This window comes from Rhipicephalus sanguineus, chromosome 9 (genome assembly GCF_013339695.2).
Source record: "Rhipicephalus sanguineus isolate Rsan-2018 chromosome 9, BIME_Rsan_1.4, whole genome shotgun sequence".
NCBI lineage: Eukaryota > Metazoa > Arthropoda > Arachnida > Ixodida > Ixodidae > Rhipicephalus > Rhipicephalus sanguineus.
Genome location: NC_051184.2, coordinates 95,795,307 through 95,800,989, shown reverse-complemented (window position 1 = coordinate 95,800,989; position 5,683 = coordinate 95,795,307).

The following is a 5,683-nucleotide window of genomic DNA, read 5'->3' as shown; positions in this document are numbered from 1 at the left end:
ACACGCCATAACTATATGTAAGCAACAAAGGGCCACATACGCCCAGGCAGTCTACGGATACGGTAAGCGCCAACCACTCAGGTTCGTCCACGTAGCGCTTTCCAAGGCTACAAGCCTCGACGGTCTATACCTCGCCAACGCAAAAGGTCACTTCAGGTTCCTACATGTCGCCGGCTCTATCGACAGACAGTCTGTCGACGACATGAGCAGGCTAGCAAACAGGCCTCTAGACAGTGTCTTGGACCGGGCGACCACCTTCATTCGATGCCACAACCACAAGAATCCCCTCATGCTCGCCGCTCTCAACGTACAGTCTGTGCACGAGCACGTGCACGACCTCGAAAAAGACGCTCTGCTCACAGAAAGTGGCGTCTTAGCACTTTCTGAAATCAAGAGCTATGAGCCCACTGTGTCGTCCACAGCAAGCGGCTACATTGCAGGTGCGAAGGCGTGGGCACATATAAGAGCACGGCGATGCGCAACTTCAACGTAGGCCGCATTCCACTTCGCCGGCCGCCTGACACAGAACACACAGGCAAGTAGCGGAATCGGCGAAGTCTGCGTTGCGCACATCAATTACAATAACAAAGACATTCTGCTCACTGCCATGTACCTGACAACTATCAAGAACCCCTTCCACACATGCACACGGGTTCAACGTGCGTGCGTTCTCCATCATAACGGACAAGTATAAGCACTAATATCAGCTTACTGCGTCTTCTGTTGTCAATACCCATGTTGCTCTTGGTATCGTTACGCAATTGTAAACAACTGGTTATATAACATATGTGCGACTCTTCAACATTTGTGTGTGCGTATACCATTTGAACATATCTTTAGCGTCATGTCGTAACGTTTCGCGCAATGTAAAAAGTCACAGTTTCACCGCAAGGGCGAAGTAATGAATGCGATAGCAACAAATTGTAGTGTTACACGAAGCACGGCCGCTGGATAAAAAGCGCATGGTACGGCCTGCCACGTCGGGCGCCTTTCTATGGGAGAGCGCATGTTGGCCCTAGTTGCAGTTGCGGCCGCTGCGGCGCGACGGGGCGGGGAAGGGTAGAGTTACTGTTTATGCTATAAAGGTAGCATATACAGTAACTCTAGGGAAGGGGAAACGGCTGCCGGCGGCTCCGTTGGGGCAGCAGCCGCAGCAAATTAGTTGGTGATGGTCGCAACAGCGATCTCACTCAGGTGTTCCAAGCGGTTTTTTTCCATCTCATCTATCGCAGTCACGGCATATCATGCATTCAGTTGAGTCCGTTCGCGTAATCTGGTTAAATAGCCAATTAGGTTCCGTGTACGTGCCGAGCTCCTGGCACATTTTTTTTTTCCAGGACTAACTTTTTCCTTTGTGTCTGAAAGAATATTCCACAGTACGCGTAGTAACATTATATGGCGCTGAATGTGTGAAAAAGTGGTTGTTATATTTATGTGCGTGTAATGAATGCATCGTTTGTTATTTTAACATGTTGATTTCCGTGACATTTCTTCAGCACCTTTCTGAAAATGCTTGACAGGTATTTATTTGAAACATCTGGCAATACACGTTCATGTTCTTTATACACAGGAAGTGCATGTAAAAACATACGTTGAATCTTTTTCATGATGTCTGATACATGATACTGTGCCGAAAAGTAATTCAGCTTCGGATGCTTGATACTAGCGGATTCTACAAATATAGTGACGCACTCCTCGTAACTTTGTTGAAAAGGCTGCGGAATTATATTCTTTAGAAGTGACGACCACATGACGGAGACTGCCAGAAGACAATCACGTTCGTGTGCAACGAAGATTCGCCAGTGCCTGTACAGCGGCTAACGTCAAAGGACCAAAACGAAAGGTTTTATGGTCTGCAGAGACTGGAAGTAGACATGGGAAGCCAAAATTTGAGCTCACAAGCTGGAGGCATAACAAAACAATAATAAAAAATAAGAAGAAAACAGAGACGAGTATAAGGAAAGCGTTTACCTCCGCCCCCCCCCCTTTTTTGTTGTTTTTTACCGTATAGCTGTCAAAAGTGACCCACCTTAACCTTGTCCCTGTGAGTTGCTCGCAATGTGTGTGCTGGCTGCCACGTATATTTGTTTGAAATTAAATCTTGTCTTCGCCCACCAGCCGCTTTTATGCACTTTTTTGTCTCCGCATGTTTTGCTGAGGTAAGTTTGAGTCTGTGGCCCGTACCGCTATGACCACAGACAACCCAACTCTCTGAATAAAAGGAGTACAGGTGCTTTTCACGGCAACCAACATCAGTACCACATGGCATTGCGGGGCAACGCACCCCACCGCAACGCGACAGCGTTCGGAAACAACCGGAACCGATGAAAAAGGTGCCGCGGGCTGAAAGGTGGGAACTAAAAAAAAAAAAAAACGAGAGATAACAGAAAACGGGAAGGTGGTGTCACGGCCGCTGGATTTCAACGACGTTTCAGCCACCGTTTGCAGCTGGCAGGGATGAGTCCTGAATTCATATTAAATAAAATAACTTCTCACATTTTGTCCAGATTTTATGTTCACTGTTGAATTCGTTACACGATCATGAAAACGGCGTAACGGGAAGAAACAGAACTACTGAAAGGCGCAGGAATGCAAGCAGTTGTGTTCGTGTGTTTTTCAGCCTTTTCATCACCCTTTCCGTCTGACCGTTTTCATACTATTTCATCTGTAACAGCTCGCCCAATTGTCAGTATTGAAGATGTAGTCACTGAAATTTCAAAGTGACTCGAATCTCCTTCTATGAGATGGTCGCACATATGATAAGCATTATTTCATGGCAGTTGCATGCGATACCGTACCGTATGTGTACTATAAACATGTTTGGAGCAAGGAAGAAGTTTATCTTATTTCGTGTCAAATAAACAGTGGCCGCTGCAGTTTCTGAGATCACTTTTTTGAAATGAAATGATTAAATCTGAATTAACATACTCAGAGCCAAAATAAAGAATTTCGATGCATTAAGAAAGGGGCAGCGCCTCCAGGTTCGTTAGTTGTGGTCTTCTAGGATACCAAGATCACGGAAGAATCACGCGGATGCCCACGTGATTACTTCCGCAAAAAGCGATCGGTGCGCGAAGTTGCTTCTTTGGCAAGGCAAGAACAAAAATTCCCAAGCGCTGCAAGAATGAACAAGAAATATCGGTAATTAACTGGTGCGTACACGCTAGATAAATTTTAGAAGAAGATTTCGGGCATCACATGAAGACGCACGCGCCCAAGCATAACTGCCGCAAGCGCGCTGCGCATGTGATCCCTCAGGCGTCCGCGAAACCCGTCCCCGCCCGGTGGCGCCGCTGCGGTGCCCCGGGAAACTAGGCCCGTCACGCCGGTTTCGGAGCACGCGGCAGGCCGTACCCGTGCGCTTTTTATCCAGCGGCCGTGCACGAAGTGAGGCTGGTAGATAACTGTTTTGTATCCGATCTCGCGTAACTACAAAACGCTGGTGTAAGAGAATACGGCCGCTCCAGGGAGAGATGCTCTCCGCATAGTCACTTCGCGTTGAGAGCGCAGCACGTAGAAAAGTATACGCGCCGCTCGCTGCGATGGCTTTCGAGATAGCGCGCGCGCCAGCGCTCGCGCCCGCGTCCTTAGATTCAAAGTTCAAAGTGGCTGCTCGCGCGACAACCCACCCCCCCCGCCCCTCACCTCGAGTCTTTTCATGGTCGTTCATGGGGCGTATTCTTTTCATGGTCGTAGTCTTTTCATGGGGCGTATTCTGTCTGCTTCGACAGCAGGGCCTCCCGAGAGGGGTGATGTTATCGCATGCACCCTCCGAGCGACGGATATGGGCCGGCTCGTTTGATCTCTGCTTCGGCCGCATTCGTCACCCCCGCTCTGCGCGCTTTTACCCGCGGTAGAACATACAATGCGCGGAGGATCTTTATCAATTTGGACTTCATACCGGACAAGGACAAGGGCAAGGTTCTCGCTGCGCAATATTAGAAGAAGCGAGCGAGCTGGCCGACGACTTTTAAATGCGCCCGTTTAGGGAGCCTTCAAAAAAAAAAAGGATGACCTTATTTTTAGGTCTGGCGGTCCCATGCCACCAATCTCCCACAGGGGTGGGTGCCCTCCCAAGCGACTATGAACTTCGTTCTGCCGAGCACCAGGCCGGAAGTGCGCTTGTAGCTATTTTACCGGTAGGTACCCCGCGGCAGCAATTCTCCGCCTCCACAGCAGCGGCGGATGCTCAACTATTTCACCAAGGCTGTGGTAGGTTAAGGTGCGCCCCAAGGGCCTTTACACAAACCGTATGGGCCACCTTTCGAGATGAGTACCCATTAACAACCGAGTGCCAGGTAGGTGTACTCCCCTACCCTTTTTGGAAAAACCGGTGGGTTCTCGGTTGGCACTGGGAATTGAACCCGGTACCTCCCGCATTGAAAGCGGACGCTGAAACATGTAGCCACCAAAAAAAAGGGACCGACACACCTAAAAATAAGGTCATCCTCTTTTTTTTTAGAAATATTAGAAGAAGCGAGCGAGCTGGCCGACGACTTTTAAATGTGCCCGTTTAGGGAGCCTTCATGTGCTCGCCTCGTCGGAGGCACGGAGGCGCGCACATGAGGGCTCCCTAAGCCTGTTGCGCTCCTCGTGCCATCTCGCTGGTATAGTGAAGAAACGCTTATAAGCGCCTGCCGTCTCGGAGTCCTGCCAGCGGTAACGGGTGTGTATATAACGCTCGCCGTTAGCTACCTGAATGATCTGCTCTTTGTGGCGTACTGGCTTGCGCCACGCGCTGAGGAGCGAGAGGTTGCTGGTTCCATTCCGCGCTTCGGAAGCATTTTTCTGAATCACTTTTCTTTATATATAAATATATATATATATATAATATATATATATATATATTGTGATGACGAAGAGCGGCAACGGGCTTGGGCGCATGCTCGGGTAGCGCGAGGGAGAGAAGGACGAAGGCAGAGAATAGAACAGCCGGCCCACGAACGGGCGTTGTCACCTGTTTCTCTCTTTACAATGGCGCAGTCGCGAAACACAGAGCCAACAGAAGACGTTAATCCGCCTGCCTCTATCACCCTTCGAAGCGGGCGACTGCTTTCGGACTCGCAGCCACTACATTCCGGGGAAGGCGTTCAGGCCTCCACGGCGGCTCAACCACAGGGTGGCGACTCCGAAATGACCCGTTTCTTGGACGTGTTGACGCAACGCCTCACCAACATGGCAAGCAGTTCCACTACCGCCATTGGATGCGCCGCACCTGGGCCGCTACCTGAGACTGCTATTCCAGAATTTCACGGGTTTCAGCACGATCCGACCACCTGGGTCTCGACCGTCGACTCTGTCGCCACGAAATACTCTTGGCCAGAGTCTACGAAGAAATCCGTCGCGGAAGGGCGCCTTCGAGGAGCTGCACAAGCCTGGCATCGTCTTCAGGGAAGCAAGTATGCCTCGTGGACTACTTGGTGTGCGGCCCTCACGTCCACATTTGCACCGCTTCCGGGCGCCTATGACACTTGTTTCATGGAGATGCGGTCGCGCCGGCAAGCCCGAACTGAAGACATTGCCGCATACATCTGCGACAAATTATGCCTCCTGCAAGCTTGCGATATTGCCTGGCCTCTCGGCAAGCCAGACAGTATGTCATCGATGGCATATACGATTCGACGCATGCAGCCATGCTGTCTGTGCAGACAGTCCATCGAAGCATCGATGCTTTTATCCGACA